Source organism: Triplophysa dalaica, chromosome 16, assembly GCF_015846415.1.
Source record: "Triplophysa dalaica isolate WHDGS20190420 chromosome 16, ASM1584641v1, whole genome shotgun sequence".
Classification (NCBI taxonomy): domain Eukaryota; kingdom Metazoa; phylum Chordata; class Actinopteri; order Cypriniformes; family Nemacheilidae; genus Triplophysa; species Triplophysa dalaica.
Window position 1 is genome coordinate 21,761,022 of NC_079557.1, and position 18,299 is coordinate 21,779,320.

At 38.3% G+C, this 18,299-nt stretch overlaps 2 long non-coding RNA genes across 2 annotated transcripts; one reads left to right on the forward strand and one right to left on the reverse strand.

Moving 5' to 3' along the window:
- Positions 1 to 7,518: 7,518 nt before the first annotated feature.
- LOC130438225 (uncharacterized) lies at positions 7,519 to 9,799 on the reverse strand. Its single transcript, XR_008909287.1, has 3 exons — positions 9,694 to 9,799; positions 8,998 to 9,132; positions 7,519 to 7,931 (listed from the first exon to the last, which is right to left on the reverse strand). It is a non-coding gene; the product is annotated as an uncharacterized LOC130438225 (long non-coding RNA).
- Positions 9,800 to 9,975: 176 nt separating this feature from the next.
- On the forward strand, positions 9,976 to 11,487 carry LOC130438224 (uncharacterized). The gene is made up of 3 exons (XR_008909286.1): positions 9,976 to 10,103; positions 10,726 to 10,804; positions 11,203 to 11,487. It is a non-coding gene; the product is annotated as an uncharacterized LOC130438224 (long non-coding RNA).
- Positions 11,488 to 18,299: the final 6,812 nt, after the last annotated feature.

An 18,299-nucleotide genomic window follows, 5' to 3' on the forward strand; every position in this document is an offset into this window, starting at 1 on the left:
GTTGGATGGAGAAGTGTTCAGATAATGAACTGCTGGATGAGGTGTTAGTGATCAGTAATGGGCAACGCTGTGCCATGTGGCTGACAAACAGGTGGTTCTCGACTTCTTCCTCCTCTGAAAGTCAACATACAAACACGAGTTTGACTGAAGTTGTGATGTCGGGAAATAATCACACGCACCCAGGACGTCTGGAAAGGAGAATCTTTTGAAAGAGTGGCTCACTCATCGCCCTGTGAGCTGATGCTGTCGGACCTGTGCACCGCTGCAGACGACTCCAGACCACTGACAGATGTGTGTAGAGCAGGTATGCACAAACACAACACACATGTGTGGGCCTGGGAACATTTCAAGAAATGTTTTGGCTCAGGTTGTTCCAGACTTCTGACAGACCACAAACTCCTGGTGTCACTCATCCATAAACAAGACCTGGACACTGTCCCGATCACACGCAGGACGCCGTTGATCGGCTGATTTAGTGGAATAGCACACTGTGTCTGTCTCCTCTGGAATAAACTCTTTCCTCTCTTGTAAATGAACTCATTGGCTGTGCACGGCATGAGCTGAAGTGAGCGCGTCAAGAAAACAAGAGACTTCTCTCGAATAACGGCTGTTACGCACTCCAGCAACTGGGATGGAAAACACCACCATGGGCTTCCAATAAAACAACGGAAAAGCAGGAGACTTCTAGAGGTTGTGTGATGTTAACCCGAGGTGGAAAGTTCAGACACCTGCTATGGGCACTTGAGGACATTTTTCTCTGCAAAGTTGCGGCAGATGATCCACAGATGATAGTACTACAGCACCCCTGAGAGAAGTGAGCTCAGTTCATCACATAAAGAAACACACTTTCTGGAAAAATTGTTCACAGAAACTCTGCTTAGCCGGTTATCTGAGATTCCTACTAAGGGCATTTACTTCCATTACCTATGCTTTTATCCAAAATGTGTAAACATGTGTTTAAGTGAAAAATCACCTTGAGCAATTTTCATCTCATGTGTTCAGGAGAATTTGTAATTGTGGAAAATTGCCGGCACTGCGAAAGAAGTCTAGATAAATTAAACTGCATTGACATCGCGGTCCATCCACAGATAATCGATTATTGACATTTCCATTCCATATACAGTATATAACATGAGCGATTATAGGTTACAGAATAAGAAAATGGAAACGTCAATAAGTGAATAGAATTGGCCTACCAACACAATCATGTAAAATCAATCCAAACTGCTCATTTTCTAGCGATGCAACAGCTTACACTATCAAAAAACGGCTTCACAGGTTTAAACTGGTTTATCATAGCCTAGTTTAGCGATCTCACTCATTTCAATGGTAGCTTAGAAACTTCCGGGACCACAAGTGACAGTGACCATGGACAACCGAAAGTGGGCATGTCCAGTGACACAACTAAATGAAGAAAAGTTAAGCTTCATGCGAATGATGAGTGACTGTAGCAGTAGGAGTGAAGTCAGCACTGCAAAAAATGACTTTCTTAGTATGTTTGTCTTGTTTTCCAGTACAAATGTCTAAAAAGTCTTGAATCAAAGATGCATTTTCTAAGGAAGTCTTGTTTTTAGACAAAAAATATGAAATCTCAGTGAATTTTTACTTAAAGCAACCAAAAAAGTCTGCCAATTAAATTCATGATTATTTTTCATACCTTATTAGGGTAGCAATACATCTTGATTCAAGAATTTTTTGGCATTTGTATTGGAAAACAAGAAAAACATACTGAGTAAGAAAGTCTTTATTCAGTGAGAGGAGCTCCTCTCAGTTACTGCGATAGACACTCTGAATGTAAAACAATGTTTAGTAGCAAAGTTTGGGACGAGCACATTCAGATAACCAAAAATTCAATTAGCATGTGAGGATCTTATGATGGTCACACATTATATGAATTTGCAGGTCACCAAACCTGACCTTTGGAAAGCAGCGGAATGCAATTTTTTTTCACAAGAGTTTGCGTTTCTGGTCTACCATGCGTATGAACGGAAGTCAATGGAATGGAAAGTCTAGTTTGACCACAATTGTTGATAACCGTTACTATGACCAAGAAAACGAGGAACACCTCCCAAGCACTTGGCAGAAAGAGGTTTTTATCATTTTATTCCGACACCGTCTCTCTGTCAGAGCCACTTACACCACAGTAGAGCATCGATGAGTGTCTGCGGCACACTAAATCTAGCACTCGTTTCAGACTACACCAGGACATCATTAATATCTTTGGTGTGAAACTCACACGCTGACAAGTGCACGCTTCTACTAAAAATACACGTGGGCCATAAAAAACATTCCTCTTTTTCATGCGTCAGGTCAGCGTTCTTGGACGGGTGAGCATTAGAGACGGCTGTCAGCGGTCTCACAGCGGTGGCTGGCAGATCCAGTTGTGTACTTTGTAACGCAGGACGATTAATTTATAACTTCTCTCTGAAACAGCTGTGAAGCCACAGCTATGAGCTACAGGAGTGCGTGTGAAGAATCCTGCTCTGTGCCTTCTCATTTGTGTTGGCATCACCAAACCTGAAAGCAGAATCTTGGTTTGCAGACACAATATGTTTTGCAGAATGGATGAAGAAACAAACAGAGAACAGGTGGAAAAATGGCAGCCCAGGAGGGGCGGGGGCGTTCCGCTCCATTAAACTCCACTCATTTCAGAGACGGCCAGAATCTCAAAACTGCGTCCAGGGCCACATGAAAGGCTGCTGTCGGCATATAAACACTGATGAGAGCTCCGTACACACATGGAAAGAGATATTTATAGACAGATGACTGGAATATCCTGCATTCACGTAAACCCAGACAAAAGGCAAATGGAATATTAATTATAGAACACATCATTGCCTGGCAAATGATGGAAAATTAATCTCTCATCATGGCAGTTTAATCACGCCATGTTTCTTCTTTGCGTTTTTCTGCGTTAAAAGGCACACCGAGGTCATCAGATGTCATTTAATGTTTTTGTCATCAACACGGCTTAAATCATGGAAATATTCCTAGAAAGGTTTAATGTGGAGATCTACGCACGCTTCGTTTTAGGTTGCAGTCTGACAAGATTCGATCCAGGTAGTCTCCTCCGGTGAGCCCGAACTCTGCCAATGTGAGATTACTGTCCAGTTCTTCAATTCAGAGACAATCGACTCTGTCCCATAATATCCAGACGACATTCCATGAAGTTCACTTGAGGAATCTTATCTGGGGACTCATCTTCATCCGAGTCTTTTAAACACGGGAACAGGAACATTTCTCCAGGATTCTATAAATCACTTTGGCAGTTAAACAAAGGCCATCCTCTGTTATTTCTAAACCATCCGTAGTGAAGAGAGACTTGGACTGATCGTGTTACTCCTCTCTGACTCTCCTCTGCTCTTGTCTATCTTCAGCCTCAGTTAGTCGCTCTTAATTGTGTTGTGTTGTGATGGACATTACATAACCAAAGCCGGGGCAGACGCACAGGCCGAGCTGAAATCATGTTTCTTCCATCAGAAAACTCTTACATAAAGAAAAGGACCGTGGAGAAATCCCCAAAACACCAAAACTACTCTGCCACTGTAATGTCATGAAAACAGAACCCATATTTGACCCAAGTTGTGAATGTACGGTATAAGTTTCAGTCTGAATCGACAGTGCAGTGCAAGAAAAGTGTTTATGTTGTCATCAGTTGTTTCAATGGAACATTTAAATGTTGTGAATGATTCAAGGCCACACTAGTCATCTCAATGATCTTGTGAAATACGTGAGATGTGACGCTGTCATTTTGATATGACTGTGTGAAGTAAATTATGTAAGGTAATGAGAAGAGTTCAAAAATGAGATTAGCTCGTTGAGTAAATGCTCTCCACAGATAGTATACGTTCCTCAAATAACACTCTGACCGGTGTGAAATATCTGATGTTGATGACAGTAAATGTAGGAGCGTGATTAAAAAATGCTTATTTAAACGAAACGTCTTCTGACAGACTTGGAGAGTTTAGCCTCTTCTTATTCAATCGATTTAATGAGAGAAAACTGTGAAAATGATTGATTATATTACTAGAAAACCAGTGCCCAACCAGAATATCTGATTGACCCCCTCAGTCCAGCCAGCCAGAACTGGTCCTGGGTAAAAGCACAAATCATTCTTCATTATTTTAATTGTAATTTGTCCTTTTAAATGGTTTTTGGTGTGTTTAATGCTGTTAAACAAATGACCTTGTTAACACACCCTATAAGGCCATGTGTCCTTGAACGTCATTGGGTGTTTCAATGCAAACTTTTCCACAGTTGAAAAGCAAAATAATCTAACATGTATCTTAATGAAGACTTCTCAGTCAGATTGGGTCATCAGTTTGACTACTAACTGATCATTTAGTTGAAGGCAATGAGTGTTGTGATGTGTAGCTCATCATCATCATGTCCAGAACACACTTCTTTCACCACAGCTTCTGCTCATCTTGAGACAACACAATAAAAAGTGTGACAACTTCATCATCTGTTTTCATTTCAAATAAATGAATAATACATGTATCATTATATTGTCAGAGTCTACAACATGGACATCATTCTGTTGCTCGTGTCCAGTCTCACTTCGGTTGATGTTAAATGAGGTTGAGTCTCTCGATGGCGCGTTCAGAAATATAAATGAAAATCAAATCTATTCGAATCTGTGGAAACTGAGTCAAACAACAGGTGCCTTTGTCAAACGTAAGGTCTAGAAAAAGGCAGCGGGCGTCGAGTTTCAGTCTTTGAAAGCGATACGGCCGTACGTCTCCCCCTCCGAATGTCGTGCTGAAGGACAGACCACCCAATTCTCAGCACTTGTAGCGCTTTCGCAAGCCTCGCTCCCGAACATCTCCTGCAAGTCATTGATCTGCTCGTGACGCACTCTCCAAGAAGATCAACAGAAAAACCACACAGAGGCGATAGGGATGGCACGGGCGGGGATGTATTTAGCGAGTGAAGGGCGTGAGTCTATTGTCCCGGACTGATTCTGCAGCCGGCCAAGATGCTCTCATTCCACTGGCTTGTAAAGTGAACTTCCACTGGTGACGAATGACTGTGGCATTTTCAACTCTGGCCCTAGAGGCTCCTCGGGGAACTTTTACACCATTTACAGTGAACCATGTGCAGGGTAGAAACACATGATGCAGCCCCACCAAAGACACTGCATGCTTGAAAGCTCCAATTATGTCCCATTCTTTCCATATGCCATCAGCTCGCAATGAGGTACTGTACGCTGGAAATGTAAACGGTCCTAATGACAACACAGATGCATGGAGACGGTCGTATGGACGTACTCGCTCACTACACAGTATACACTGAACGTTGCCTAAAAACCCTTTGAAAAGCACCAGATTGCTCAGATGAAGAAAGTTCTCAGAATTTGTTGACAATTTTATGAAAAGCAGCAGAACGTTTGGCCAGTTTTGGTGAAATATAAAAGCATTAAACTGGAGTGGGAAAATCAGGTGGTGTTTGACGTTATCTCACACACGGCTTTGTTTCGGGATATGTCAGCCATTTTAGGATTTCACGCCTACAGAAATAATTGTGTGCATATATGATGCAAACTGTAAAACCTCTTTATTTCATATGCTGTCAGATGTTTTACTGTACCGAGACATGATTTTAATCACAACTGAGGTGTGATGTCCGTCTGGACTGTAGTGAGCGCCGAACACCACTGAATCAACAGCAACATCTATCACTGGCACTGAAAACAAAAGCTTTCTGCCCGTGGAAAGTCCATGTCCATGATTCATTTCTTTCTGAGAATGTATTTTCTCGGTCAAATCGCTTACCTCACCGTGTACTTTGTTCCTTACAGGAAAAACATCTGGCTGACAGGTTTCTCTGGCTTTTAAAAAGATTTTAAAGAGTCATTTTATTCCACTGAACAGAGAGATGAAGGTATGAGATCTGCCAGAACAGACTACAGTCCACCATTACATCACAACTCTGAGCTCTTGTTAGACGACGAGTCAGAGGAATGAGATTGGGTTCTGTAATCCCGCGGCAAGCACTCGAGACAACGGATTTCAGCCTGTTTTCATGATCTTTTCAAGCTGAAGAACGCATCCGTCACATGAAGAAGTCATCTGCTTGACCTTACATGAATGTCGTGTGTAAAATGCTCATACATGTTTTATCAGCTGACGTGCTGCTCACGAGCCTTCTCATACACTACATGTTTCACCTGCAAAACCGTCACGAATCCACTCTGATGTACACTTTTACTATAGCGTCACATCACCTGTGTGAACACATACAACCATTCATCTTGCTTTTATCATACTCAAAATGTTTTGTTTTCATTATGGGTTTACAAGCAATGGTTACGTTGAGGTTACCATGCTTTAAAGGGATAGTTTAGCAAAAGATTGGAAATTCTGTCATCATTTACTCAGGTTGTTTCAAAGCTGTAGTTCGATGAACACTAAGATATTTGGACACTCAAACAACACATAAAACATAATGTGACGCTCTCACCCCTTATATCTAAGCTCCGCCCCTTTAGGATGTGAGGGAGGATGCACATGTAGATCGTGGCTGTGAAATCAGAGAATAGAGTTGGCTGATATGGATGAGTTTCTGTGTAACAGGCTGAAGAACAGAGCAGTGAGTCTTTTTGTCTGTCAGTATGTCTGAAGTCATGTGATGAACTACACCTCTGTGTGCTCTGCTATGACACTGCTGATGTGGGAACACTGTTTTGACCCAACACTGAGTTGAAAATAACCCAACATTTTGAAGAGTGTAGAGAAGAAGACATGGATTGACTAAGAAAGACGCAAGAATTGTGTTTATTTGTGTAAAACATCTTGTGTTGAATGACTTGTTCTGCCGTCATATATGAAAATAAAATGAGAACTCTCACCATCAGACACCTGCTGCAGTGATCCATGATGTCCACAACACTCTTCATTTTCACCATCTGCCTTTAAAATCCTTCAAGCTTTTCATCTGCATTATGATGTGGATCACCACGTCACTTTATTGATTTTGCAAAGGTTCACAATGTTTAGACTTACATAAGAGCCATACTTCGTTCCTTCCATCTCTAATCGTTGAAATCACTTAAATTGAATTTTGTATAATTGGGTCAGGTGTTGATGAAAGAGACGTGTCTGAAGATGAGACAGAAGGATCATTCCAGCGGTGTAAGAAGTTTGAAGGTGCAAACTGTTTCCATTTTTTTATTGAATAACTATACCCCACATAACAATTTTGTGTTGGCCCAGCTCCGGCCCACACCAATACTTTTCCCTCGGCCCACATACAACATTGAATGACGGCCCTAGGGTGGCCCAGATCCAAATTACAGACCATGACCAGATATGGGCCGCAACTGGTCCGAGCCTCCGCCAATTAATAAGCCATAACTGGCCCTGAACTGGCCCAGAGTAGGTTTTAATACTGGGTGCCGTATCGTAGCCAGAAGTAAACCAGATCAATGCCGGCTTTTAAAAAGAGACCCCCAAATTTAGCCATAGTACAGCCTATGATTGCCAAAATCATGTGAAAAAATAACTTCCAATACCTGAATTGTTTTTCAATAAACATTTTTTATTTACAAATAAAAATAAAGTGAACACATTGTGTTGAACATATTTTTATGTAAAACGGAAACCTTTAGACTTTAAATGAACAGTACCTTAACACTTGAAAAAATGAAACCGAATACGGACTAAATGAAAACGTTATAAACCAAAGAAAGACAAAATTAAACTTTATAAACAACATAACACATAACTGCGTGTGTGCACATGAAAAGGAAATGAATGTATTTCGTATGTGTTCGCACGCATAAGCTATTGAGGCTCTAAATGAGAGGCACAGCTATTTATCATCTCCTTTCTCTTCAGCCGTTCTCTTCTTCCTCCATCCCAATCCGGAGCAAGCTGAAGCCATCTCTGGATATGACCGTTTTTTTTGTTAGGGAATTTTTCTCACCGCAGCTGAAAGACATACATAATTATTAAATATAGTTTTGGTAATTTAAAAAAAAAAAATCAGTTCATCGTTTAAAAAATGTTTAAGTGTGGAAACTATGGTGTAAATAAAATAACGGATAATGCACATTAAGTAAATGCAATAAAAGGTGTAACAATTTTTTATTCATATTATTTAAATACTTTAAACAATCCCTAATGTACTTTTTTAGATAAAAATTAAAATGAACATAACCTATAAACAGCATTATTTAATCTTAAGAAATAATTAGAGGGATTAATCCGCCTGTAGTTGTTCCAAGCATGTATACATTTCTTTGTTCTGTTGAACAGAAAGAGAGATATTTTGGAATAATGTTAGCAACCAGCTGTTCTGAAGCACCATTGACAGACATAGTAGGAAAAATGTAAAATGTAATCAAAAGTTCCCCAGAACTGTTTGTTTTCCTACATTACTCAAAATATCTTCTTTTGTGTTCAACAGAACCAAAAAATGAAATGTTTTTCCTACTACGGTGCTTCAGAACTGTTAGTTGTTAACATTATTCCAAAATATCTCTCTTTGTGTTCACCGAATAAAGACATTTATACATGTTTGAAACAACTAGAGGGTGAGTAAATCAGACAGAACTTTCATTTTAAATGTCCATTACAATTTGTGACCCTGTCTGTGAAATCTAATTCTGAGAGAATGAGTATCAAAGTGTGATTTCAGTCATTCATTTCAATATGATTTAGATCTTTGACATGGCCATAGTCAGTCAATATTTAATGTATCAACATTATATTTTCACATAATGTTATGTACATTATGTTATGATTTTAGGTCCAAAACAACTTCAGCTGGGTTTTCAAAGGCAGGGTCACATGTTGTTTTACAAAAACAATTTAAAGGATTAATGTAATTTATACACAATGAGTACAGAGCACAGTGCTCTTGATTATTGATGATATTAAGCAGAAGAGCTGCAAATAAGTTTTTCATTGAAAACTTATTAAAATCCATATAAAACCAAGCACACAATCTCATATTTATTAAAGATATTTTTTAGAGATATAAATATACACTTACAAGTGTCAAGAAAAAGTTGAGGATTTAGTGGTCCTTTTGGGTCATGGCCAATGTTTCTCCTCTGAAATGGGTCAGCAGCTTATCTGTAGCTGGACTGGAGGAGTTCGGTCTCGCTGATGGTGGATTGGAGGACTTCTGCCAAATTAATTCAAAAATTAGGGCAAATATTAAGTGAATAATCCCATGTCAAAGATGTATATCATAAAGATGGAAACAAATTTTAAAGCTCATATTATCTAAGAAGTAGATTTTCATTAACAGTTTAGCCATTCCAGAATATAATGTGTTTAAGGATCCCTAATTAGTGATGTCTAAAACAATAAAGGACATTAATGAGTGCCATTCACTTGTATATAACATGCAGACACTTGAGCAGTTACAAATTAAGAGATTTATACATTTATAATCAGATACATTTTGAAATTATTGTATGTGTTATTTCATGTGAACACATTTTTAAATGAATATGTATCATGATTATATTGTATAAATCCTGACAAACAAGTAATACATTTTTAAACTATATAGTAAAACAAAGGTTAAACGTTTTAAATCAATACATTTAGTTGTTCCAAATGCCCCTATGCAGGCTGATTATCTTAATATTTGTAAGCATAAATAATAGAAAAACATTGATCCTGTTGCATATTAAAATATCAGATGCAAAACCCTCTAAGAAATCCTCAGTCAACCTACGTTACTCAAATAATTTTGCTTCAAACCCCACTAAATAACACACTCTGGCTCTGAAAATACACGGAGGATTCAGATAAAATTACTCGTTTAAGAAAATTGTTCCAATTAACAACAACAGCACCGACCACACTTACCTAAAAACAGCCGTTGAAGAAGAGACGAGAAGAATCCTGGGCGGGAATATAGTTTTCGAATCCAAAGTATCCCGTGAACCTGACTCAAATCAACCAATCAGATGACGCGAGAAGCTGTCGTGATCATGTAAATCGCGCCAAAACAATTAACCAGCCAATGGATGAACTGATCCAGATGCAAACTGGTTGAAAACTTGGTGGGAGGAGTCGGAGTTCTGCGCACGCGCATAGACTGCACATTTGATTTAATTGCCAACCGCCACCGATTCGTCTGAGGTAAGCAATGTGTTTTGAGTTTACACAGTTCCTTATACTAAAATATAAAATAAGAACCAACTTGTTGTTCTTATACTGTTCTGGGTTTTGAAACGTTCTTGCATTATAATCTTGTAATTTATTGTCGTGATAGCACACGGTCTGTCTGATGTGGAAAATGTTGAAAGGCCACATGCAGCATCGATAAAGTGTAAAGCATAATTTAAGATAGGCGTTTGGCTATTTCAAGGCTCGAGGTAGATGCGATGGTTTATTACAGCAAATAGCAAACAATTACTAAATCTTACTAAAACTTACAACAACACATGAGCTCATATATGTAAATAAAACGTTTATTTGTTAAAAAGCAGCAAAAAGTAAGTAAATTAAATAAGAACAAAAAATAATTAGAACAGAGACAAATGATGTAAACAGTATGTTATATCTAGATCTGAAAGTTATTTAAGCGTTCATTAGTTGAACTTTATATTCACTGTAATTAAATGTACAGACTGCTATAAACGGAGGCAGTCACTGTTGTGCTTAACATATGTCTTTTGAGTGTTGTTGAATTCTTATAATTTCAGACTGTGATTGAATGTAAAAAACATTATTGTTCTTATCTAATCTTTAATGGTTTCAGGTTGTGTCTGAACATCCCCTTTATCAGAGTGTTGTGGTGCACTTGCTTTGCATGCCGTGCTTTTCCTGTACCACTGTAGGTGAGGAAGATATTAAAAATCCTTCAAATGCTAATGTTGTTTGGCCAACAACCCTCTGACACGGTTGTGTGTTTCAAAAGTTTTTTTAGCACATGTGCTGTGTATAAATGTTCTAATCTGTTAACATGGCTGCTGAAAAACAATATGTGACTACAGGAACTATTGGAATTCAAACTATTAGAAGCTAATGTTACCAGATGTCCCATGTGTACCGTGATGTCATAAACAACTAGTTGTTCAGTTTTGTTCCATACACACTGATTGGATATTTTATTCAGGTGGAATATTTTACAAAGAGAATTGTTGTGTTGTTGTACAATAAATTGAATATTATTGCCACATGAGTTTGTGAGTGAATGGATTTGTAATGGGTATGAATTGTTTGATTTTTCTTGCAGGTCTTTTTTTTCTGTGAGACCCAGCTGAAGATATCAAGAGCTCAGATGTTGGCCTACAGTTCATTACACTGACTTCTTTGATGTTCCCTGAAAGACTGACTACTACCATTTCATTAAGCTAAACCGAGAACCTGTGACAGTTTGTGGAGTTTGAATTTAAAGTCACACATGTCTATCAATAAATTAAATGTTTTGTCATGAGCTGCTGTTTTCTATTTGTCTTTCACAACATCACTTTTACCTTTTCAAAGTCTTGCAGTTTGTGTTTACATTGTGTTAGCATATTTTTTTACTGGCTCAATGTTTGTTTTACAAAGTAAAAATTTTTTTTGCTATTAAACATATTTTTGTGGGCGTATTATTCATTGTTATGTGCATTTCACAAATATACTTATATATTTGCTATTTATATATTTGCTCCAAAATTAGATTTATTTTCAAGTGTTGGTTTATTTTGATTTAGGCCATAAAACTAAAAAGTACAATAAAATGTGAAAACATAATAAAAACTTTTCTCTTTATTTAAATCGTTAACTCATTTTGAAATTATTTTGATTATGATATTTCACTTCACTGATACCTTATTAACCTATTCTGTAACTGATACCTTAAATATAGCTCAGCACACTGCTATACTGCAAGCTTGTTCCCTGCTGAAAAACAATAGAACCTAAAAAAATTCTTAAGGTTTCCATTAAAATACCATCATGAACCAATAGCCTTTTCTATTAAAACCACAATCTATGTAACCTACGAAAATAATTAGTTGTATGACAAAGCATTAAATAGACAAAAATATGTGCAAGAGTTTTTTAAGGCCAGGTCCCTTTAAAAATAATCTGCCTGAAGTACTTTGAATAGACAGAGTGCTGCTTTACTTGATATTTCAACATTTTAGTAGAACAGGCTGAGCGGAGTTAACCAAATCTGCCTGTAACCTGTTGCCAAAATGTACAAGGTAAAACATGTTTAAATGTAACCGTGCAATAATTGTGAATTACACAATGTCAAATGTGGCCTACAATCGCTAGACTGATCTGGGCCACAGACCTAATATCAACAATTGGTCCAACACCTCCATCCACAATCGGCCCAATTATTGTTTGCCGTCATGGATCCAGTACCATCACTGCCGCACATGGCCCACACTCGGCTGACTTGTTGCATGCCAGTGCCAGCAGTGCGCCAGCAGTGCCATTCTGAGGCCACATTCGGGCCGAGTCTGTCTGCTATGTGGGACATTATTTCATCCACTCCAGCACACCGTTTCTTTGTTGTAAAGTGTGTGCGGTATCTAACCTCTCCGGCACTCTTAAATCATTTAGCAGATGAGACCTGGTGCTAGCACTTTATGAATCACACTTTTAAGTTTAGTCAGGATTCTCTCATCCAAACGCTCGATGTTATGCCCAAATCAATTATAAAACACAACCAAATATCCTAAATACATGACAGATGTCATTTTAATGCATAATAATGACAGACACGCAAGATTGAAACTGTGAGCCTTCATAAGAAATTCCAATTTCAAGACTGAGACATCACTGGAAGGGTCACCACTTTTACCTTTTCACATGATGGGTTTTTGTTCATAAACATGAATATTTTGTTTAACTGAAGATCAGAAGGCAAATCTAGTAAGTTCATGAACAAGTGAAGAAAACAAGTGCTTTTCCTTTGTAGGCAGTGATGAAAGGTATTGAAAGAGAAGTCACGCTGCAGATCGGTCTTGGCTTTACTTCACTAAATGCTCTAAAAATATCACCTTACGTCACTCTTATCTGAACATTCACGTATCATGAACTCATGTGTGTCTCTATTTGTCAAATGCTGAAATGTTTTCTGGGGTCAGTTTGATTTAGTTTTTGTGTAGGTGCAGAGATATATTTGCACCCTCTAGTGTTTGAGAGTCATGTGTCACGTAGGTTAACACCATACAAGGTACTGTAGAGCTAACACTACTAACATCATGTGTAAATTCACACAATACACTCTTTCGGTTAAGGTCTTGAGGTTAAGACCCCAAAATATTCACGAACTTACAGAAATCATGTTTTATATGTATTAAATGGTTTTATATTATTCTGAATGGTCAGTTGGGACAAGGTGTGTTATTCCCAGATAACAACTAAACGTCTAAAACTGATGCTGCGTTCATGCGTATCGTAGTTAACTGTCCGTTTGAGGGGACAAAACATGATGTTCACATCATTTCTGCAATTCATCTACTTGTTAAAGGTACATTTTGTAAGAATTTTACAGTAAAATATCCAAAAACCACTAGGCCAACGTTATGTCAGATGAGTACTTACAATATCTCAAATGTTTCCAATCCTGAGAAAATCGCCATTCTAAACAGTGCACCGGTGTCATGAGGTATTGAGTCCCCCCTCGAATTAGGTCCCCTTTCGACCCCAACTTGTACAAAAGGTAACTTTTTTGAATGTTCAGTAAGTGCTAGGGCTAGCTTTTTTGCAATCGCTAGTTAACCACATAGTTCTATGCTATGCTAGTTGATACGTAAGCTAACTAAAACAGTAAGAACGAGATTTGTTTCACTACCTATAGTCTCATATACATACCAGCATAGCAAGCACTTTATGTAAAATACGTTAATGGTCATTTTAGCAAAGTTCTAATGAAATGTATCGTAATGGAATTTAAAAAAATGCAAGAATTGCAATCAGGCGCTAAAAGAGTACCCAAACAGACGTTCTTTCAGCCAATATAATCACTCGGGGTCCTAAAGGGAAACAAATTCGAGGGGGGACTCGATACAACATGACACCCGGGCCGTTTAGTCGCCTGTCAATAGCGTCATATCCACATTACCCTTTGTTATACCGCCTTTACTGAGGTAGCAACTGCGTGACATTGTCCTAGACAGATGCGGAAGTAGTTTGTCCCGTCGGTCCGTCTAGCATTATTGCAAATGATGTGGGTACGTTCAAAATAACTTTTACTATGATTGATTTGAACACTTAAAACCGTGCAGTGTTATCACACATTTGAATTAGACAATTACTGTAATATCTATGACTAACAATTTAATTTTAAACCTCACATTGCTCGGGTCTAATTCATTATAATGAAATAAAATGCTTTCTTCAAACGCAACATTTATAAAACTTTATTACTTAACCTCTTCCGCTTACATGTTTTTCGTTCCCGTCTGTTTGATGGTCATCAGCGGTGGAGTTGAAGACAACATATCTTATCATTTCATGCTCCTACACAGCGTCATCAAGCTACGAGATTGTTGTTGTTTTGATTGTGCGCCCTCTAGCGGCGATTTCTACAAACTGTACCTTTAAGTCATGCCTTAAGTAAACGTTCTTCTTCTTTTTTATATGAGAAAGACTTTCTCGCACATTTAAATCGCATATTTGTCGTAATTACAACATGGTGTGAACACACCATAATAAATTAAATAGCCCATATATATTCATAACATTAACTCCAACTTCAAAATGTCCCCCTTTGACTTTCCACAGTAGGACTAAAAAGGACTATGGTGGTATATTGGGGGCAAATTTTGAAGTGAACTACACTGTTAAAGACTTTCCTCTTAAAGGTCTGGATATGTGTTTTAAATGACCAAATGAGCAAAGTGTCCATAGTAATGTATATCTGGGATGATGTTACAAAGAAAAAATATATGAACATGATGCCCCACTGCTATCACTATGAATGAGAAGAGAATGTAATGCTCCTTGCTCAAATTGGCCACTCTAACGGAGGAAGTCCCGCATTCCAGTAAAATGAACCAATCATCAATCATTACAGACTGACGATTCTTTAAGGCAGGTTCCACACAGTCTTTTGCCGACCTGTGCACATGCACAATAGCTGAAACCACATGTTTTTAATGCAGTTTGAGCTTTAGGGTGCGTTCATATTTGTAGTTTGGTTATTTTGATCCGGACCCAAAATAATAAGGGTAACACTTTCCTTGAAGTATGTATGTATAATGCATTATAAGATAAGTTTTAAAGCATTGTAATGCACCTTTTAAGGGATTGTAATGTGTTATAATGTATTAACTGTAATAATAATTATTTATGACACTTAGCAATTCATTATTACACTACACATATTAAATTGGTTATAATTTTTTACAACTACATACAGTATAATGCATTACAACACACATTATGAAGAATTGTAATGCATTTTACCCTTTAATAACTCTTTATAATGCATTATATATACATGCTACAAGGAAAGTGTTAGCAGAACAAGTTCTGATTTGCTTAGTGTTCAGACTGGCATTTTAACAGCGAACCTAAAGATAACGATTGCACATACCTTAGTATAAATGTATAGTATAATGAAATGTAAATCGCTTTGGCATAAATGTAAATATTTTTAACAGGAACTTACCGGACATCCAAAACAATGCTGTGTGTCGGGTTTAACATGCTCAGGGTTTGCCTGCGCATTTAATGGGATTTTTAGCAAGCCGGTAACTCACAAAGACCTCATATAGTGTTTAAAGCAGTCAAAACGCCACCAAGAATTCCTCCGTTACATGTGCAAGCACAGATCTAATAAACACTCCTTTTATATGACCAAATCACTTGATTTTCAGATCGTATGTTGTTATCACGTCCTGTTATTGGTTCGGTTCGATGCCTTCGGTCCGTGTTGCATTCATATTTCAATCGTACCGCGCCAGAGTTCGCTTGAAAGTGAACCAAGACCCATCTTTTCAGTCTGCATGTATGGTGCCTCATTTATAAAACGTGCGTACTCACAGATTAGTTTAATATATTTGTAATGCACATTTAAAACAACCACATTTTATCAAAGTGCTGTACAAAAAAATCATAAAATTAACATCATTAAAGTGCTACAAAGACAAAGAACAACCACATCTCTCAAACTGAGTTAAAAGCGAATGTCTAAAAATGTGTTTTAAGACTAGTTTTAAACACAGACAAGTAAGGGGCCATCCTCACTAACAAAGGTAATGCATTCCACAGGTTAGGGGCAGATACAGGAAAGGCACGCTCTCCCATTTGCTTCAGTCTTACTCTGGGGACTGCCAACAACATAAGGTCAGCAGACATCACAGACCTGGATGGAACATGAGGTTTAATTAAATCAGATGGATAGGATGGGGCTACGCCATTTAAGAATTTATAAGCAATCACTAAAATCTTATAATCGATTATAAAACGGACCGGAAGCCAGTGAAAGGAAGCAAATATGGGGGAAATTTTTTCCCGTTTATGCGTAAGAGTTAAAAGTCGAGCTGCGCATTCTGCACTAACTCCAAACGTGAGAGCGAGGCCTGGATGACACCAACATAGAGGGCTTTACAGTAATCTAGACGAATCTATTCAATAATAAAGAAGTCTTGACTTTACTTGTTTGTCAAATTTAAAATCCATGTCCAACGTTATACCCGATTTTTGGTTGTAGACTTCACATATGGATGCAAAGGGCCCAGATCAGTGTCTAAGAACTTGTTAGTAAGATTTCGGCCAAATATCGTTATTTCAGTCCTACTCTCAATAAAATCATAATACAATTTTTAATTTGTCTTTGACATGGAAAACGTCAGGGTAGAAGCAGACGTACACACTTTTTCTTGTTCAAGCGCTGCAGGCTTTTGGAAATTCATTCTGGCCGCTCATAAAGGATTTGGATGTTGACAGGTGATCTTTTATAAATCAATGACATTTATTAGAAATCATTAAAAGGCAGAAATCTAAACTGTTCAGGTGTGCGTAATTTCACAATCATTTGTGATTTATAGATTTCACATGAGATGGAGAGGTGTACACGCATTATCTGTGCATACGTTCCTTCTATGAGTCTCATGTACGTACTTTGTGAAATAATCGTAAAATTTAATTTAGGAAGGTATCTACGCAAGTTTGTATAAATGAGGCCCCAGGGTTTTTGTGGCAGTGTTCACACAAATACACCGCACTAACAGAGCAATCGCACACGAGTTCATTTTAACCCAACCGAACATGGCATATGTGAACACACCCTAAGAAAGAAAAGTTGTGGTTCAGTTGACGTCAGGATTACACTTTGCTGCCGTGAGATAAGTTTGGTCATTATCACAGAATAAACACCTTCAGTGCGATGTGAGACTTGACCATCCCGTCAGCTGCATGTTCACCATCCCTCACATAAACACCTTACATGACTGTTATCAATCAGCTTCTGCAGTTAATAAACTCTTTATGAACACTGATCCCACTCACAATAATGAGCAAAATACTTTACAATAAACTTCACTTCAGATCCATCACACACACAGCTATGACAGGGTGGTATAATGCCTTTCTGAGTGAGAGAGAGAGTGAGAGAGAGAGTGAGAGAGAGAGAGCAGCTGGATTAGCATGTAAATAGTTGTGTAGATAGGTAGAGTTTGGACACGTGCCAGGACTCTACAAAGATCTCCTAACATCTGTTTGACGCCACATTTCTGTCCCTCTGTGTTTGAGAAGGAAAACACTCCAGTGGCTTTCTCGTGATCGTACATAAAGACCCTCAGAACATTACACACTGACCCCATAAGCTGAAAGGACAGGTTTGCCTTTTACAGGAATACTGTGGCTGAAGACTGTTTTTAACATCTGTGACAGAATGCAAAACTGGACGACAAACTTCAAACTCACGCTTTACGTTATAGAGTAGCAATAAGATGGCAGGAGAGTCCATTTCAACGTCCCAAAATAAATCTGGACAACTGATCAAACCGCATGTTAAGAGCAGAAAAATGATCGTACAAACTGCGGCCGTGACATATTAAACGGTCTCGAGTGGTGGAGGGGGTGGCTGTGCCTAAAGCATATGAAACTAATTTGTATGACAAATGTTGGTTTTCGACAGCATTCCTCAGCCGCTGATGGCTTCTCAAGGCCCGGAGAGCTTAAGGCAAAGCAAACAAATTAATTAACACTATCTTCACAAGAGATGGCCAACGGAAACAAAACCTGAAACACAACACCGTTACCTACATTCACATGCATCTGTCCATGTCTTCGCTCAGCCCGGCTCTTCGTGCTCCTCGGCCCTCCACTGAAGTTTAAGGACCACCTCCATGAAAGAAGAGAGCCGGCCTGTTATGTCTC